The sequence below is a fragment of the Otolemur garnettii genome, unplaced genomic scaffold (genome assembly GCF_000181295.1).
Source record: "Otolemur garnettii isolate 467f Iridium unplaced genomic scaffold, OtoGar3 scaffold00121, whole genome shotgun sequence".
In the NCBI taxonomy this organism is placed as follows: Eukaryota; Metazoa; Chordata; class Mammalia; order Primates; family Galagidae; genus Otolemur; species Otolemur garnettii.
Genome location: NW_003852516.1, coordinates 286,002 through 306,169, shown reverse-complemented (window position 1 = coordinate 306,169; position 20,168 = coordinate 286,002). Strand labels below are relative to the sequence as shown.

The 20,168-nt window shown below is 43.2% G+C and overlaps 1 protein-coding gene across 7 annotated transcripts in view; it reads right to left on the bottom strand.

The window, feature by feature from the left end:
• Positions 1–16,191, bottom strand: part of MTUS1 (microtubule associated scaffold protein 1) — a 150,806-nt gene extending 134,615 nt beyond the window's left edge. For 5 of the 7 annotated variants that reach the window (XM_023517777.1, XM_023517784.1, XM_023517778.1 and 2 more), the window contains exons 1-2: positions 15,635–15,696; positions 11,155–11,251 (exon numbers count right to left, since the gene is read on the bottom strand). The gene's annotated coding sequence lies outside the window, so the exon portion shown is untranslated. Of the gene's footprint in view, positions 1–11,154; positions 11,252–15,634; positions 15,697–15,993; positions 16,058–16,132 lie in introns of those variants that run through there. The other 2 variants (XM_023517781.1, XM_023517780.1) reach the window with 2 other exon arrangements.
• Between the last annotated feature and the right edge of the window lie 3,977 nt (positions 16,192–20,168).

Here is a 20,168-nt window from a genome sequence, read left to right as displayed (position 1 = left end):
CTATTCATGGGGGATCAATCTGTTCAAGAGGGATCTGCCCCCATGACCCAAACACTTCCCACTGGTTCCCACCTCTCAATAGTGCTGCTACATTGGGGATCAAGTTCAACATTGAATATCAGTGACAACAAACCACATCCCACCATAGCAACATCAATACTGACTATATGCACCACCTCCCATTTTTGTCTGTCCTGTTTACTCAGAATTTTATGCTTTCCTATTACCTCCTGAATCTGTTCACCTAGACCCTCCTATACTACTCCCCGGTAGGGCACAGGATAGCCACAGACTATGGCTGAATTCAACAGACTTCTGAAAACCTAAAATGTATTTCTCCATCCAAGTTGGCATGGAGAATTAACATGTAGTCAACAATTAAGCAATTAAAGAAACATAAAATATCCCTATAAATACTGATAAAAGTGAACAAGATAAATTCCCTGTTCTTTCAGATATCATATTATAGATAATTTTCAAAATTCCATCCAAAAACAGGTTTTTCATGAAAATCAATAAAAAAGTATGACAGTCAAAACCGTAAGACTAAGTTTTAGGATAGTATTGAACCAATACAGAAAAGACTGGTTTGGTTTTGTTTGTTTTGTTTTTGAGACAGAGCCTAAAGCTGTCACCCTGGGTAGAGTGCTGTGGCATCACAGCTCACAGCAACCTCCAACTCCTGGCCTTAAGTGATTCTCTTGCCTCAGTCTCCCAAGTAGCTGGGACTACAGGCACCCACCACAACACCTGGTATTTTTTGGTTGTAGTTGTCATTGTTGTTTGGCAGGCCCGGGCTGGATTCAAACCCACCAGCTCTAGTATATGTGGCTGGCGCCTTAGCCACTTGAGCTACCGGCACTCAGCCAGAAAAGACTTTCTATAAAAGTAAATAACTAAAACCAAATCACCATTTACACCCAGGGTTTATCAAGGGCACTGTCAGGGATGGTATGTTAAAGAAATGATCTGATGGAAAGACTTTGCCTTTTGTTTCTGACTTATATACAACTCATTGTAAAAAAATAACATAAGCTCGGCACCTGTACCTCAGTGGTTAGAGCACCGCACCACATACACTGGGGCTGGCAGGTTCCATCCCAGCCAGCCAATCACTACTACAACAATAAAATAGCCCAGTGTTGTGGCAGGAACCTGTAGTTCCAGCTATCTGGGAGGCTGAGGCAAGAGAATCTCTTAAGCCTAAGAATTTGAGGTTGCTGTGAGTTATGATGCCACGGCACTCTACCCAGGGCGACAAAGTGAGCCTCTGTCTCAAAAAATAAACAAACAAAAAAATTACCTAAAAGGTAGCACAGACTGTTTCAGGGAAATAAGGGTAGACCAGGTGGGCAGGATAGAGTTTAAAACTAAAATAAAATAATTTCCTGAAGGTGTTAAATGATCATGAACAGCCCTTTATTTAGAACCTTCAAGAAGTTGTCACGTCTTTTCAAAGTTCACTTGGCTAAAAGGAAATAATTTTCCATTTGCACCATGCCAACGCCAGTGAAAAATGTCATTATGTGTGTGTAGTTATACAAGTTGGCACCTCACCTTGTACCACCCTTACCCTGTACCAACCTTTATTAAACATCAACTTCCTGTACCCTTTACTTGAAAATGATTACCTACTGGGCAGTAAGCAGTACTGAACAGAAGGTCATCCTATGTCCGTGTTTAACTCATAGCAGCAGCCCTGAGGACGAGCCTACCTCCATGAGAGGGCCTACTGTTAAAGCCCTAATACCGTACAGCCCTAGAAGACAATTTGGTAAAAGAGAACTAACAATCTTTAGAGCTAAAGGTCATGACCAACATGGGCAGTCCTTGGTTTGAAAACAAGACAGGTTCTATAGGTTTGTTCTTAAGTTGAACTCGGATATAAGTTGGAACAGGTACATGTAATATCTGTTACCTGTAATAGCCTCCAGTTATAAGTGGGAGAGTATTTCTGTCAGATGTTTGGGGGACTGCTTGGGCTGTACGTAACCCTAGTTTTATAAGGGCATTCACTTTTTCCCAGTTTTGACTGACACCTGGCCTTACCTCCTAGTTAAATTTCCATCTGGGATTACCTCCATCTGTGTCACTATTTACCTGCTTAAAATAAGGAAACGGGAGTCAAGATTTCTATTTGAAAAAAGCTTCAGGGGGTGGTACATGTGGCTCAGTGAGTAGGCGAGGGTGGTGGGTTTGAACCCAGCCCTGGCCAAACTGCAACAAAAAGTAGCTGGGTGCTGTGGTGGGCACCTGTAGTCCCAGCTACTTGGTAGGCTGAGGCAGGAGAATTGACTAAGCCCAAGAGTTTCAGGTTGCTGTGAGCTGTGATGCCACGACACTCTACCGAGGGTGACAAAGTAAGACTCTGTCTCTAAAAAAAAAAATTCAGGAAAAAAATATTAGGCCCTAATCAACACACAAGACTTCGGACTGTTAAATTTCCACCTGGGATTACCTCCATCTGTGTCACTATTTACCTGCCTCTCCATAGCTTAAAATAAGGAAACAGGATTCAAGATTTCTATTTGAAAAAGCTTCAGGAAAAAAAAATATTAGGCCCTATTCAACACACAAGACTTTGGACTGATAAATTTCCTAGTTAAATTTCCATCTGAGATTACCTCCATCTGTGTCACTATTTACCTGCCTCTCAGTAGCTTAAAATAAAGAAATAGGAGTCAAGATTTCTATTTGAAAAAAGCTTCGAGGTGGCATGTGTGGCTCAGTGGGTAGGACACTGGCCCCATATACTGAGGGTTGCAGGTTCCAACCCGGCCCCAGCCAAACTGCAACAAAAGATAGCTGGGGCATCATGGCAGGTACCTGTGGTCTCAGCTACTCGGGAGGCTGAGGCAAGAGAATCCCCTAAGCTCAGGAGTTTGAGGTTGAGACTCTGTCTCTTAAAAAAAAAAAAAAAAAAAAAAGATTTCTATTTGGAAAAAAAAGGTTCAAGAAAAAATATAAGGCCCTATTCAACACACAAGACTTTGGACTATTTAGCTATAAACAAGATACTATCAAATGATTCAAATAATTGTTACTAGAGAATTTTATTAGGTCTTTTTGAAAAAGCATTCTAAAAACTACAGTCCTATAGAAATGGAATATGTCAATATAATGAACTATCAATTTCCCATTGGTGCTGCTGATCTAAATCTAAATGGCTTGTAACATTTAACCCTCTGTTTTAGTTAACCCTTCTGTGGTTAGAAAATGAAAACAAACCATAATTCTCATGGTGACTTTGTCCCATCTCAGCAACAATATATAGAAAAATCCTGACAACAACTTATTACTTCTACTGGCATTAAAACTAGACAAGTAACAGTATTACACTGAGTTAGGGAAATGAACTTGGGACTAGTCCTGGTTCCATAACTTGCTCACCATCAGACAAAACATTCATCCAAACAGTCTGGTCCCCAGACTTCCCCTGCATAAATCAACCCTCATGACATTCTCTGCCCCACTCACAGGGCTGATGTGATAACTGACTTGAATCCTAGTGTCATATTTGCAAAGTGCTTTCCAAAAACTTTTAGAATTATTATTTCACATGACCTGAAAGATAAAAATTCAGAGTTGCTGCAGTATTTGAAGACTGTATCTGAGTGGTAACATTTTACAATTCCAACTTTTTTTTTTGAGACAGTCTCACTCTGTCACACTGGGTAGAGTGCCTTGGCATCATAGCTCACAGCAACCTCAAATTCTTGGGCTTAAGCGATTCTCTTGCCTCAGCTTCCCAAGTAGCGGGGACTACAGGTGCCCACCACAATGCCTGGCTATTTTTTGGTTGTAGTTGTCATTGCTGCTTGGCAGGCCTGGACTGGATTCAAACCCGCCAGCTCCAGTGTATGTGTCTGGCACCCTAGCCACTGAGCTACAGGCGCCAAGCCACAATTCCAACTTTTAAATACAAAAAGTTTTGGGCTCAGTGCACTGGCTCAAGCCTGTAATTCCAGCACTTTGGGAGGCAGAGGCAAGAGGATAAATTGAGGCCAAGAGTTCAAGAACAGCTTGGGCAACATAGTGAAACCCTGTCTCTAAAAAAAAAATAGAAAAATTAGCCAGGCATAGCAGTGCATACTTGCAGTCCCAGCTTCTCAGGAGGCTGAAGCAGGAGGATTACTTGGATTACTTGAACCCAGGAGTACAAAGCTACAATGAACTATGATCATGCCATTGCACTCCAGCCTGGGCCACAGAGAGCGAGCATGTCTTCAAAAGACCAAAAAAAAAAAAAAGGTTGGGCTATAATTTACGGGTTAAAAATTACAACAGGGGATGTCAGTACTTTAACATCCGCAAGTACATTATGAGTCCTAAGTGATGACTCAACTCTAAGTGTCTTTAGAATGTGCTGATAACAAACTGGCAACATAATTCACACACTTTAGCAAAGATGAAAACATCTGCTTTGATTTTTAAAAATACAGTTCAAATATAACAAAATATCAGCAGCTCAGTGAACTCCATCTCCAAAGAAAACAAAGACAGGACAAAATTGGAGTCCAAGAAGAGATAAACTCAGATGTCACTGGCACAAACCAATTACTTCTAAGGAAGAGGGATGTTATCGGGCTCTTGTGCAGGGAATTTAATTCCCAACAGTGAACACCAGCCCATCCAAGCAACACTTCCAAAGCTAAGCTGCAGAAATTAAATGAAACACTTATCTAAGAATCAGAAGAGATTTAAAGCAAGAGACACAGGAAGGTTATTAGCACCTACAGATCATGTTCACAGCCATGGCACTGTGGCAGAATAACCCCAGGAGACCAGTACTATCCCCAGTGTCTTGATGGGGTAACTGGGGTGCAATGGGAACAAAACAAACCAAAGGTCACACAGCTAATATGGATGATTCCAGATATGATCCCAGTTGTGCTTAACTAAGTCTGTGCACTCTCTCTTACATTCTTCGACCAAATGTGCTGGATCCCCTAACACTTCCCCTACTTCTATAATAAGATATGTCTCCAGGGTTCCTTAATGGATGTCTGAGTGAGCAAAATCTAGCTAAATGTTGAAATGCCTCTATTTGCTTTATTATTTCCAAATTCAATAAAGATGGGAGAAAGGAGAGAAGAAAAGCAATACCCAATACGGAAGGATGGGGAGCAGGGCTACCCATTCAAGATCAAAACAATTTAGGTGGCTCAAAGGAATAGGGCGCCCGGCCCATATACTGGAGGTGGAGGGGTTCAAACCCAGCCCTGGCCAAAAACTGCAAATAAATAAATAAATGAAAATTAAAATTAAAAAAAACAAAAAACAATTTCAATGTGGTGGTCCTCCAGTGGGCACCCACATTGTATATTAATTTTACATCTTGAGCCAAGCTGGGTGTGGTGGCTCATGCCTATAATCCCAGCACTTTGGGAGGCTGAGGCAGGTGGATTGCTTGAGCTCAGGATTTCTAGATCAGCCTGAGAAAGACCTCCTCTCCTCTAAAAGATGAATGAATGAATAAACAAATAAACTAGTGGGGCCTTGTGGAATGCACCTGTAATCCCAGGTATTTGGGAAGCTGAGGCAAGAGGATTAACTGGGCCCAAGACTTTGAGGTTGCTGTGAACTATGAGGCCACAGCACTCTACTCAGAGTGACAGAGAGACTGTGTCTTACACAAAAACAAAAGAAACAAAAAGAAACAGAAGAAGACAAAATGGACATCTTGAAATGGGCCAGATGCCAGGATTCCTCTCTCTATCCAGCCCTGGGAGAGGGAGAGATTGGGGAGGATGGAGGCTGTAAAGATAACCTAGAGATGTATAGAGACATGACCCCTAGAATGACAGCATTTCAGGGCAACTAGAAAATCTGCCAAAATATGCATGGGGGGGGGCTCAGCGCCTATAGCTCAGTGAGTAGGGCGCCAGCCACATACACGGAGGCTGGCAGGTTTGAGCCCAGCCTGAGCCTGCTAAACAACAATGACAACTGCAACAAAAAAATAGCCAGCGTTGTGGCAGGCACCTGTAGTCCCAGCTACTTGGGAGGCTGAGGCAAGAGAATCTAAGCCCAAGAATTTGAGATTGCTGTGAGCTGTGATGTTACAGGACTCTACAGAGGGCGATACAGTGAGACTATCTCAAAAAAAAAAAAAAAAAAAGATGCATCTGGGGAATCCCATTTTTGTTGCCCTCACTCTCTGAAGGAAAGGGAATGAGCCTGCCAGGGTGGAGTCCCAGGCACCCACCCTGACCCTGCCTGCTGCTGCTGCACGATCACCCCAGGCCGACCTCAGGCAGCCGGGCCTCATACTCTAGATAAGAAGAAAGTAATTGGCTGGGTGCCTATAGCTAAGTGGTTAAGGCTCAGCCGGCCACATGCACCAGGGCCGGTGGGTTCAAACGGGCCTGGGCCAGCTAAAACAAACACATAGCTGGTTGTTGTGGCAGGTGCCTGTAATCCCAGATACTAGGGAGGCTGAGGCAAGAGAATCATTTCAGTCTAAGAATTTGAGGTTGCTGTGAGCTGTGATGCCACGGCTCTCTACCAAGGGTGACAAAGTGAAACTGTGTTTCCGTAAAAAAAAAAAAGAAAGAAGAAAATAATTTTCATCTGATTATTTCACCTACAAGTCTGTCTTAGATATCAGTTGAAAAGCTATCACCACCATTTTCCAACAAAATATGCATCTCTGCATTATGAAATGGCCTAAGGATGCCATAAAAAGAGAAATGAAATGCAGGATTTTTCCTACCTCCATTCCCTCTCCATTGAGTGAACCCACTCTTTTCAAATTTGAACTAAGTCAGTAAATCCCTCCATATAGATACCATCAATATCCCCATAAAGGACATCAAAAAGCAAAACAAAAATGTTTTTTGAGAGAGAGAGTCTCATTATATCTCCCTTGGTAGAGTGCTGTGGCATTACAGCTCACAGCAACCTCAAACTCTTGGGCTCAAGCGATTCTCTTGCCTCGGTCTCCTGAGTAGCTGGGACTACAGGCGCCTGCCACAACACCCAGCTATTTTTAGAGATGAGATCTCACTCTTGCTCAGGCTGGTCTTGAACCCATGAGCTCAGGCAATCCACCCACCTTGGCCTCCCAGAGTGCTAGGATTATGCAGGAGCCAATGAGCCCGGCCCCTCAAGAAATGCTTTTTGAACATTAAACAAAACACTCGCTATTTCTTGAGAGCATTAAATCAATTTCAATAACCAGCAATTCTAGAGAACTATAAGAAAGTCTTCTAAAAATGCAAAACTACTCTGTAACGCATATCTTATGAAAAGTAATAAGAACACTCCTAGCCTGCTAAGTCATCTGAATTCTTCCTAAATTATAAATGAATAGTTCTCAAAACAGAAAACAGCCCAAATCGCTAGTCAAGAGAAATTGTCAACTTGTGGTTGTCTGCACAAATAGAGAATGTAATAAATTATCAGAGGTGGAATTACTTATGTACAAGCATTTGCATGTGGGCGTGCCAGATGTTCAGAGAATGGCTCTTCCTCATAAAATAGAACCTTAGAAGGAACAGAAACCTCAGTGCCTCCAGCTCTGTTGCTCTGCTCCTGACCACATGGCCTTTCAATGGGACACAAGACCAAAGGAAGCTGGGCTGCCTCCTCTCCTTGCTTGCTGAGTATGTAAGGGGGGAGGGCAAGAGCAGTGGTGACAGAGGACAGCAAGGGAAAAGCGGCATGGAAATTAATATCTCTGGCTGAAAAGACCTTCTAGTACAGCGGTTCTCAACCTGCGGGTCGCAACCCCTTTTTAACAATGAAAATACACTGCAGCATTAGGAAGGTTGAGAACCACTGTTCTAGTAGCTGTGACTAAATGAAGAGTTTCGAATGTCATGCCATCACAGCTTTATTTGATTTATTCCAAGCTACATCTGGGACAAATAATTATAAAAATATAAACAGAGGGGTGGTGCCTGTGGCTCAGGGGGTAGGGTGCCAGCCCTGTATACCGAGGGTGGTGGGTTCAAACCCGACCCCGGCCAAACTGCAACAAAAAAATAGCCAGGTGTTGTGGCGCGTGCCTGTAGTCCTAGCTACTCAGGAGGCTGAGGCAGGAGAATCGCCTAAGCCTGGGAATTGGAGGTTGCTGTGAGCTGTGACGCCACAGCACTCTGAAAATCAGCATCTGAATTTAAGAAGAATTCAGATGACTTAGCAGGCTAGGAGTGTTCTTATTACTTTTCATAAGGGCAATAAAGTGAGACTCCAAAAATAATAATAATAATAAAGTACAAATATACCCAGCATCAGAAGATTCAGACCCTAAACTCAGATGCTTACAAGATGTATGTAGCAAGAAGATATCAGAAAAGGCAACTACAGATTATCCAGAGAAATTAAGAGAAGCCAAAGAGCATAGCACTGAATGTCTATCTTCCCAATCCTGTGGATGAGAAGAGTTAACGGTGACTCAGGACAGGGATTCTTTAGATAACCAAGAATGTCAATACAGCTTTCTGTTTACCACGCTTGGGTCAAGATAGCAGGCAGGATTTCCAGTGTCATGAGGTTAACAACCTGGGAGAATATTTCTAACGTGACAAACACTAACATTTCCAAAATGGCACTTTTCATCCTGGTTGGGTTTTTCTGAGTGATTCCTCGGAGAATTGTGGCCAAATTCTTTCCAGATCTGGGTTCTTTTACTTTGCTGTGTTCAGACTATAGAAAGTGCTCAATAGTCATGGCTGAGGCTAATGAACAATCGAAGACAGTATCTAACTGCAGGATTTTTACTAATGCTTTTTTTATTACATGAAAACATAATGTAATTACATTACAAAAAACAACATGTAATTACATTACATAATCCTGGGCTCGGTGCCTGTGGCTCAAGTGGCTAAGGCTCCAGCCACATACACCTAAGGTGGTGAGTTTGAATCCAGCCCAGGCCCGCCAAACAACAATGATGGCTGCAACCAAAAAATAGCCGGGCGTTGTGGCGGGCACCTGTGGTCCCAGCTACTTGGGAGGAGACTCGCTGGAGCCCAGGAGTTGGAGGTTGCTGTGAGCTGTGATGCCACAGTACTCTACCCAGGGGGATAGCTTGAGGCTCGGTCTCAAAAAAAAAAAAAACCACATAATCCTAATCATACACTACACATAAATGACATGTGGGGCCCAGATTGGACCTAATAAAATAAGGTCATTTCCTTTTTTCCTGGTAGACAGGTCCAAGCACGGCTCAGCCCTTTTAAATCCATTTCTTGTTTCTCCATTCCTTCCTACTAGGAAAGCAGGACTTCTGAAATTCTTACTTTAAGCAAAGTCTAAGAAGGTAGATTAGTAGTAATAAAGAAATATGGTTCAATTCTCTGTGTCGCTAAGAATGAAATGATTATTACAGTGTATTACAGTATATACAGTATATACAGTATATAATAAGATTTTTATAGTACAAGGTAATTTTACCAGAATTCTGGTAACTATGATTCAATCAACTTTGAATTGTAGGTCTGTGTTTAAATGTCACCTCTTAGATTGCTTATATTAGAACTGGCTTCTGGCTGGGCCCAGTGGCTCAAGCTTGTAATCCTAGCAGTCTGGGAGGCCAAGGCAGGTGGATTGGAGGAGTTCACCACCAGCCTGAGCAAGAGCCAAGACCTTGTCTCTACTAAAAATAGAAAAACTAGTTAGGAATTGTAGCAGGCACCTGCAGTCCCAGCTACTCAGGAGTCTGAGACAAGAGGATTGCTCAAGCTCAAGAGTTGGAGGTTGCTATGAGCTATAACACCAGGGCGGTCTACACAGGGTGACAGAGTGAGACTCTGTCTCAAAAAAATAAAAAAACAAAAAAACTACTAACTTTTAGTTTTGTTCATGAAGCTAGCCAAGTGAGTTTTATTTTAAAAGTATAAAAGTATATGCAGTTTCAACTTCATATAATTTCTTTTTGGGGGAGGGAAACAGAGTCTTACTATGTCACACTTGATAGCGTGCCATGGCGTCACAGCTCACAGCAATCTCAAACTCTTGGGATCAAGTGATTCTTGCCTCAGCTTCCCAAGTAACTGGGACTATAGGCACCCGCCACAACACCTGGCTGTTTTTCTTGTTGCTGTTATCATTGTTGTTTTAGCTGGCCTGGGCTGGGTTCGAACCCACCAGCCTCAGTGTATGTGGCCAGTGCCCTACCCACTGAGCTATGGGTGCCACCCATATCATTAATTGTTAACAATCATCAAAAAGTCTACAAGATAAACATAAAAGAAAATTAATCTTTCATTTACCTCTGAACACTGCTAAACATCTCATATGAACTGTTTATCTGAAATGAGGTGAAGAAATACTAATTGTTCCTTCAGGAGTAGGATATGTGTAAATGATGCCTGAGTTAAACATTACCAAGTTTCCAATGCATATAAAGTATAGAAGATCCACTCAACAGTCAACTTAATCAACTATCATAAACGTTATTTAAGTCATATGCTTATTTACTCAAAAACATATAAAGATACCTTTTTTTTTTTTTTTAAGAGACAGAGTCTCACTTTATCCCCCTCAGTAGAGTGCTGTGGTGTCACAGTTCACAGCAACCTCCAGCTCTTGGGCTTAGGCGACTCTCTTGCCTCAGCCTCCCAAGTAGCTGGGACTACAGGCACCCGCCACACCTGGCTATTTTTCTGTTGCAGTTTGGCCGGGGCCAAGTTTGAACCCACCACCCTCAGTATATGGGACCAGTGCCCTACTCACTGAGCCACAGGCGCTGCCCCAAATGTACATGTTTTAAGAGATGGGGTCTCACTCTGTCACCCAGGCTGGAATGCACTGGCATGATCATAGCTCACTATAGCCTTTAACTCCTGGGCTCAAGTGTCCTCCTGCCTCAGTTTCCCAAGTAGCTGGGATTACAGCTACAAGTCACCAGGCCTGGATAATAATATATTTTCATACTTCACCTTCTTACTCTTTCGATAAGTATGTGCTTTTTCAAGAAAGATTCCTTTCTCAATACCAATTTAGGACACGAAATTTCCTGAAATGCTTTCGTTAACTGTAGAAAAATCAGGGTAATCATGACTGGCATTCAAGCTTAAACACTAATTTTCTTTTCTTCTGTATCAAACTTAAAATATGATTTATTTATAAGGTACAAATATCAGTATTTAAAAGGATGATAATAAGGCCATGGATGGATAAAAAACGCTTTCCAAGGCACCTTACCCAGGAGACAGATGTGTTTTCCGTCTTTTCTTCTCTTTTGGGGGGTTCGCTCTGAGGGTGGCTCTGAGGTCTGCCCTTCTGCTCAGCACAATCCTTTCTGAAACATGAAATCAGAACAATTTAGGCACATTGCACTACCTGGAAGGCTCTTAAGTGCAGTTTATCTTTAAATAAACACATTTTTTATTACTCCTCAATATGGAACTTACACTAAAGTCCAGGAAAAACTTAACCAGCTTTAATGAACTTTCACAATCAAGGATTTATGTGCAAATATGTACTTGCGGAGTGCCTGAAAGCTATTTACTTAAGTGAAGCACCTCTCAGGACAACCTTGTTTACGCTCAAAATTTGTTCAGTAAACCTTTCTTCCTGGATTGCGTAACATCTGGACACCAGGGTGATCAAAGCTTGCAAATTAGCCTATGGTGTGCGAAAATGAAGTTGTGTTGTATCTCCCTACACTGTAAAGATGGGCCCCCACATCTGTCATCCCCAACATGGAAAAGTCTTTTTTTTCCCCCCCTGCCTTATGCCAAGTAAACAAAAAATCATGAACAAATATCATGGAAAGGAACTAACATAAAAGTAATAACTGCTGATTTCAAAGATTACTGAGGTCATTTCTAAAAAAAAAGTCATCAGGGCAACCATCTATAAAACTTGATCTAGAAATAAATGGGTTTTTTTTTAATTTTTTTTTTTTTTTTTTTTGAGACAGAGTCTCACTTTCTTACCCTTGGTAGAGTGCTGTAGCATCACAGCTCACAGCAACCTCCAACTCCTGGGCTTATGCAATTCTCTTGCCTCAGCCTTCTGAGTAGCTGGGACTACAGGCGCCCACCACAACGCCCAGCTATTTTTTTGTTGCAGTGTGGCTGGGGCTGGGTTTGAACCCACCACCCTTGGTATATGAGACCAGTGCCCTACCTACTGAGCCACAGGCGCTGCCCTACAAATAAATTTTTAAAAGAAATCACTAGTCAAACTCAGTGCCTACTTATACTGGACAAGCTTCAGAGAACCAGATTTCAGGCTGGCTAAGGGTCGGACCATCCCACCCAGTCCCTCTTTGCCTGCAGGGCAGGATCACTCATCCTCCTCTGGAGGCCACAGGCAACATGGCCCAAGCAGCTCCCAGCTAAGGGGTTACATCTTCCTAGGCCTGCCTTCCTCCAGAAAATGTCTGGGGCCATTAAGTGTCCCCAAACTCACACTAACATCATGCTCAAAGCTCAAATACAGGCCCTAAGGATGGAGAGTGACAGGGATGGAGCTCTGCACACTCCTTTCAGTGAGGCCTTTAAAAGCCCCTAGGGTAGAAATAGAGCTCAAGTTTGGAAAACCAGGAAGGCTTCTATTCCCCCTCGAAGAAACAATTTAATCTATGAGTAATGTTGGAAATTAACTTGAGAAAAAAGTTAAGCTACATATACAATGTATCTTTCTGGACATCAAGATGCGATTTACCAACAATTCAGTATCAAACTATATTAATGATTATAAAAAGAAGAATGTGGCAAAATACTAACACTACAGACTGCTGAGAATAAATGGATTATGGGCCTAGTTTGCATAATCACAGAATAACAAATCTGAAAAACTTTCAGTCTCTGCGATTTAAAATGTTATGCTCTGGGGCAGCGCCTATGGCTCAAAGGAGTAGGGCACCGGCCCCATGTCCCAGAGGTGGTGGGTTCAAACCCAATGCCGGCCAAAACTGCAAAAAATAAAAATAAAGAAAAAAATAAAATAAAATTTTATGCTCCCATTTCAAAGGATGTTGTTTCTCATAGTATATCCCACCCACAAGGACTTCTCACCAACAAATGCAATAAGGTTTGCCACAGTCTTTACTCCAGGACATAGAAGTTCACCTAATGGATTTGAAAAGAAACTCAGAATTTGGAAGGAAGTCTTTTAAGTCTTCTTCTAACACAGGCACATATAGTGCTCAAGCTATGATTTACAAGTGTTAAAAATGCTGTTTTGAGAAAGCTAACAGATTTATCAACATTAAAGAATAGAATTTTGGGGCAGTGCCTGTGGCTCAGTGGGTAGGGTGCAGGCCCCATATATAGAGGGTGGTGGGTTCAAACCCGGCCCCGGCCAACCTGCAACAAATAGAACTTCCGTGAGCCAAAACCACTTATAAACACATTTATCAGGCAAAGACAAAATGGGAAGAAATATCTGAAATATGAATGGTGAAAGTTTGTATCAATCTATAAAAGGTTCTTATGAACAAATGGAGAAACACTAATATTCCAGGAAAAAAATTGGCACTACATTCAGCTATAAATGAAAAACAACTAGACTTTGTGGTTTTCAAAATCATTGTAAAGAAAAAGGAAAATTTAAACAGACAGCACTATTCACCTATAAAGCTGGCAAGAACAATTTTGCCTTTTATGAGGGATTCTCCCTGTTGACAAGAAGATCTGTGGTAATACAAGCACTCTCATGGAATGCTGGTGGAAGCATAATTTGGTTAAACGTTTCTCATACAGCAAATGGTCAATATGTTTCAAGAGACCTTTGAACAATCAGCTGTACTTCAAGGACTCCATCCTAAGGAATTACACCTTGTACATAAAGTTTTCAAAAGGATGTTTGTTGCAAAAGGATATTTAGTAATAGTAACTAGAAATGTAACACATGAAAACTTCATCGGTAAGAAAATAGCTAATTGATACATTTATATAACATAGTATCATGTAACCACTAAAATAAGATCTTTGAAGACTTAATGACCTGGAAAATTGTTCACAGCTGAGTAGATAAAAAGCCTAGCATGCACTCAAGTATTTGTATATATGCTGTATTTTATATAATATAGAAATAAGTGTATTTTACAGTAACTGTAAAAATATTGTTACATGTATTAACAAGTGTAAAGAAAATATCAACCATGATTATCTTTGGATGGTGGGATTACCTAACTTTCACTTTTCTGAACCTACCGTTTTTTTTATACAGGAAGCATATGTTAATTTTGAAATCATAACAGCACTAACAGGGGTATTAAGTAACAGGCTTTATAAATCCTTAAGCCTAATTACTGCAGATTAGTTTCCAAAAAATACCATAAGAGATTTATCTAAAATTCCATAATCCCATTATTTAATAATCCCCTTATTTACTCCAAAATGTAACCTTGAATTCTTAACATAATAAAAGACGCAGATCTTCTACCAAGCTCTGTTTGGTCCACACAAATCTGATTTTAAGAAAATTGAAAAAAGCTAATGCAAGTTACATAAATACGTGTGTACATTATTTTAAACTAAATTACACTTCTAAGGGGTTTTTTAAAGCATAGCTCCAAATTTTTTCTCCCTCTAACTTCCCTAGGGAATACAGTGCTTAGGAAAAAATCTGCAGCAGCACTTTCTACACTGTAAAGCTCTGTACAATAGGGCATCTCCGTGTTAATTGAAACCGTCCATTATTTCCTGTTCTTATCCTGCCTGGAAAAAGAAGTTTGTGTACAGAACTGCAACTCCACTCATGCAGGTCCCTTCAGGGTCGTGCATACACTGTCATCTGCGTGTATAAAGCCTCCTTAAAGAGATCACAGGTTCCTAGGAAGCAGCGACTCTTCTTTTCCATTCCTCGGCCTTGTAGATCGCCCCCCCCGCCCCCCCACCGCGCCAACGCCAGCGCGGTGATTTAGTCTGATGAAGACTGAATTCCGATCACCTGGCAAAACTTGAAAGCTTTCACCGCCCCTCCCCCAGTTTTGCCTAAGACTCCGGTTTCATTCAAAGAAAACAAACAAAAACATCACTGGATTTCCTTTCTTAGGACACTAACTACTTAAATAGTACTTAAGAGAGAGTGTGAAACCACGCAGGCTCCATTTAACCAGCTCAGTCCCGCTCGCTAGTCAATTACTCCAAATCAACAAATAGTGGAAAACAGCACGTCTTGCAGAGAAGAGGACAAAGATTACTCTAAGTAAACACCTAACTCCACCGATTATTACGAGGAATCAATAAGTGACCTTAGTGGATTTTTCTGGCGAAGTTGAAAAGTACATGCGAGCCCCGGCACGTAGTGGCCACGGCGAGTAGTGGCCAGGGCGAGAGGACCTCAGGAACCGCAGCAACCCCATTTCTCCCACTTTTTCTGCCCTGATCACTTCTGGCTCAGAACGGCCCCGAGCAAAACGCCCAGGGTGAAGGCTGGGACTGGCGCGGCCCCCGGAGGGTCAAGTGCCGGGTGGGTGGTGGACCTTAGTCCACAGTAAAACCCTCGGTCACTTTCAAGGTGACAGCAGAAGAGCCGCAGCGTCCCTCCCCCAGGAGCCCCACGTGAGACCCGCCTCCGCTGAGCTCGCGCTGCCACCCACCTCCCAGACTTCGGCACCCCGACCCTCCCCCCGAAAGCGAGTCCAGTCTGCGTGACCGCCGCGTCCCCCGCGTCCTCCTCCACCCTCACCTCCGGGCAGCGGGAATCCACTCAGCTCCACACTTACCCGCAGTGTTCCGAGCCGGCCCCAGCCCTCCCGGCAGCCGGGGCGCAGGGCGCAGCGCTCGGACCCTCGGCCGGGGCGCTCCTGGCCCACCGGGAGGCCCGCGGGGCAGCGTGCGCACTGGGGGCGCCTCGCCCACCCCGACCCCGACCTCTGCCAGGCTGGAACCCCGAGACCCGGCGCCCGGCCTCCCCGCCTCCGGGACCGCCAAGGGGTGGAGCGAGGCGGGGAGTTCGGGAAACTTGTAAATAGAAAGCTGCGCGGCCTCGGCCACCCCCACCGCACCGCAGCAACCCCTCCGAGCCGGAGACCACGGCCAGGCGGCCGGCACCAGGGAACTCGAAAGACGCGCTAGGCGGTACCTCGGGGCGCCGCCGGGACAGGCTCCCGCTCGCCTGCACCTCTGGTTCTTCTCGCGCTCCCGGGTCCCAGTCCCGCAGCCCCGCGCGCTCCCGGCCTAAATGCGGACGCGCCCCCACCCACCCCCGCCCGGCGCTGCACCTGTTGCCACGTGCGACCCGGGGCCCCGGGCTGCAGCCGCCGCACCTGGCCCAACAGCGCGTCCCCGGACCACGCTCGTCCCCGCGGGCGACCGAGGCTCCGCCAAGCCGAGTGCTGGCGCCCCAGGCCGGGCCCGGCTATCTTGACATCTCCCTCCCACTTCCCTTTGGCCACCTGCGGGCTCAGTTCCAGCCCTCCGGCCTGCTTCGGAGGGTGGGGCAGTTGCGGCGAAGTGGCAGAATTATCAGGGCAGAGGCTTGCTAGGAGCCTGCAAAGATCGCCTCTTACAGGGTCTGTCTCTCAACCTGTATTATATTCAAGCTTCCAAAAAGTTGACTAGCAAGCGTCGATTTAAGGTTAAAGAAATGAGCGCTCCAGCTGTTACAGCTTCAGGTAAAAAGTTGAAAGAATAGGACGCCCGAGGGAGAGAATAGGCCCGGCCCACTTTTCCCTAAACACAAACTAATTCCTTGCTCTTTGCTAAACTGAGCAAATTCCATAAACTATTTTCTTCTATAAGGCACGTGTTTTAATACAAAGCTTTTCCAAAAATGATATCGTGTCTATGAGGCTGTAACGTTACAGGCCAACCTAAGAACAAAATTATAAAATGTTCCTTTTAATTACCTGATTTGAGTTTGCTAAAAGCCTTGTAAGAAAGCTTTTCCTGAGGATAAATTTGAGGATGTTTGTTGTATTTCGTAGTTTTCTATATCCTGAATGTTAGATTATGGGCAGATATATTGCCATTTATAGTTGTATTTTATTTGTTGTTGCAGTTTGGCCGAGGGCCTGGTTGGAACCTATCACCCTTGGTATATGGGGCCAGCTCCTCACTCACTGAGCCACAGGCACCGCCCTGCCACTTACAGTTTTAAGACCTTTTCCAAGGTACAGGGATCCCTTATTTCCTCCCAAGACCCAGGAGTACATAGGTCAGATTTTCTCCATTATTCAAGTGAGGAAATTGAGGTTCAGGGAGGTCAAGTGATTTGGGCATGGTTTACACAGCTTGTGAAGGGCAAATATAACCCCTTCATGCCTAACTCCTTTCTTTTTTTTAGCCCATTACATAATGACACCTCTCATTTGCTTTTGAAATCTCCATTGTAAAGACACACATGGAACTGATAGGATTCCAGGACTTCAGGGAAGGAAGATGATTAAACAGTTACAGCATTAAACACCATTGGATGATGCCCCTTATGCGCCAAAACAAAACAAAAAAAGTCACTGACATTATTTCTGCAAGTCACAAAACAATTATGCTAACTGGCAACTTGCCTCCTCCCTAAGCAAAATATTCCTTGTGTTAAACTTCTGTGACCCATTTGGTCCAACCCCCCACAGTTCTATTGTGTGGCTTCCTTATATCTATAAATATAGAACCTGTTTTACTTCATTTTTCTATCAGATGGATTAAGGGAAAAAAACCCAACCCTCTGCTAAGTAATTAGAGCTGCTTGTGTGGGCATTGGGAAATCTGAAACTTAGTTTCTAATTGCATTCCTATAAAAACAGAAGTTATCTTCTAAGGATATCATCAGAGACTCCATCAGGGCAAATCTTCGTGAACTGAAGCTGTCGGCTTTTCTTTTCATCTTGGTTCTGGGCCTATTGTCAGGCTCCTGATCTACAGACTCCAGGAATGATATTAAGGATCCGATAATAATTCCACATAGTTTTGTGGCCCTTTGTTCTTCTTTTTTTTTTTTTTTTGAGACAGAGCCTCAAGCTGTCTCCCTTGGTAGAGTGCTGTAGCATCACAGCTCACAGCAACCTCCAACTCCTGGGCTTGAGCGAGTCTCCTGCCTCTGCCTCCCAAGTAGCTGGGACCACAGGCGCCCGCCACAATGCCTAGCTATTTTTTGGTTGCAGCCATCATTGTTGTTTGATGGGCCTGGGCTGGATTCGAACCCCCTACCTTAGGTGTATGTGGCTGGCGCCTTAGCCACTTGTTTTTTTTTTGTTTGTTTGTTTGTTTGTTTTTTTGTCCAGGGCTGGGTTTGAACCTGCCACCTCTAGGCATATGGGACTGGTGCCCTACCCTTTTGAGCCACAGGCACTGCCCTACTTGGCACTATGTTTAACTGTGTACTTTCTTGGATTTTATGCCACATAAATAACAGCACCTATTCTTATATTTTAAAATTTTTTAATGACTTGAAGTTTTGCCAACAGGATTGACTAATTTACTCTGTCAACTAATTTCACTCACAGATAAAAGATCAGCCTTCTTATGCCTTAATAGGGGTAGGGATGCTTTCAATCCCTATTCTAGTTCTTCTCTAGTTCATTTTAAAAAGAAGAGTTTAGTACAAAAAACTCTAAGAGATATGTGTAGTGAAAACGATGAGTTAGCAAATTCCTTAGAATTTTATTAGTCCTGACATCTCCCTAGGGGAGAGCTTCTAGCTAACTTTCCCAAAGTCATGTTCAATCAGAAATGAATGAGAATGCTAGGCCTAATTCTCAAGGGGAACACTCATACATTGATTTGAGTAGGAAGGAAGGAATTCCAAGGGAATTCCATGGAATCATATTACTTTGTTCCCAATCCTCTTCTTATTTGTTATATGTATTTACTTAGACCACCGCCATATTGAACAGGGATTTGAACAACTCTAAAAGACAGGGATAAGAAATTAAAAAAATGAATGCTTAGAAGTATAAATATCTTGGCTCAGCGCCTCTAGCTCAGCAGCTAGGGTGCCAGCCACATACACCGGAGCTGGTTGGTTTGAATCCAGCCAGGGCCTGCCAAACAACAATGGCAACTACAACAAAAAAATAGCTGGCCTATTTTCCTTGTCATGGTGGGCACCTGTAGTCCCAGCTACTTGGGAGGCTGAGGCAAGAGAATCGCTTAAGCCCAGGAGTTTGAGGTTGCTGTGAGCTGTGATGCCACGGCTCTCTACCAAGAACAATATACTCTGTCTCAAAAAAAAGTATAAATATTTTTAGCATAAAATAGAATCCCAAGAAAAGCGTACAGGCAAGAATAAATATATTGTTGGGCAACAAATTAAAACTGTGACCTTCCTGGTAGCCAAGTGCCCCAACCAGTTATATAATTGCCATCTTCAAAGGGGACTGGTAGTTCCTTAAAGGAAGCAAAATTTTTCCTTCCACTGAATTCTAAGAAAATGTTTTGTTACTCTTGTTAAAATCAAGACTACCGAATGGAACACAACATTATGCTATAAAAATAATGTAAGGAATTTTGTGTGGTTATTTCGTATAGTGGCCTTGAATAAAACCAAAATTCTTATAATAAAATTCAAGTTGAGGAAGATATTCACCCAGTCAGGGACTCTAGCCTGATGATGTCATCCAGTCAAGGATTAGCTTTGCAAAGAGGTGTGGGTTGCTGACATCTTCTTCAAATACACTTTGGAAAGTCAAATATGGTCATGGTAAAATCCTAACATCTTCACAAATTCCTTGCCTCAGAGGTAGTAAACACAACATTCCAGAAATGTTCTAGCCAGTCAGCCATTAGATAGCTGCTAAAGAACTGTTAGAAGTAGGGGTAGCCTCTGACATGGTCTCAGCATGATGGAATTTTGTGATACTGTTGATGACATTTTTGCTATTTTTCTGGACAGAAAATGTATATTACAGACAGACACAGGACTTGTAATTCTTGCATTCCAAGACAGTGAGATGTGCGAGGTCAAATACACAACCTGATGGTGGTACCGTGAATGGTCCTAGATTTATCTACAAATAACTCTCCTAGAGGGAAGGAGGAGTGGAGGGTCACCAGTGTGTGACACACCTTTTGGGGGTGGGAGACAATTATAAGAGGGACTTTACCTAACAAATGCAATCAGTGTGGTTCCTTGTACCCTCGATGAGTCCCCAACAACAACAACAACAACAAAACACAAAACAGGCAGCGGTGACCATAGCTTAGTGGGTAAGGGTGCCGGCCACATACACCAACACTGGTAGGTTCGAACCCAGCCAGGGACTGCTAAAACAAGGACAACTGCAACCAAAAAAAGTAGCCTAGTGTTATGGCAGGTACCTG